This window comes from Lithobates pipiens, unplaced genomic scaffold (assembly GCF_037356315.1).
Source record: "Lithobates pipiens isolate NorthernLeopardFrog02 unplaced genomic scaffold, aLitPip1_a1.2 Scaffold_30, whole genome shotgun sequence".
Taxonomy (NCBI): domain Eukaryota; kingdom Metazoa; phylum Chordata; class Amphibia; order Anura; family Ranidae; genus Lithobates; species Lithobates pipiens.
The window spans coordinates 58,708,337-58,708,536 of record NW_027507791.1 but is presented as its reverse complement, the minus strand read 5'-3'; positions in this window follow the sequence as shown (position 1 = coordinate 58,708,536).

Here is a 200-nt window from a genome sequence, read left to right as displayed (position 1 = left end):
ACTGTGCTTTGTGCCAGAGCCATGCAAATCGCATGACTGGGTGGACATTAGAACAAATCCTTTGGCAGGTCAAACAGCTGTCTTATAATTATTTCATTTGTGTATTTAGCTGTTTGCCTGGAGTTCAGCTTTAGGATGGGATACATTTTTTTTGTGTATTAACTGCAACCATCTTTCTGTATGTTTTAGATATTGACACA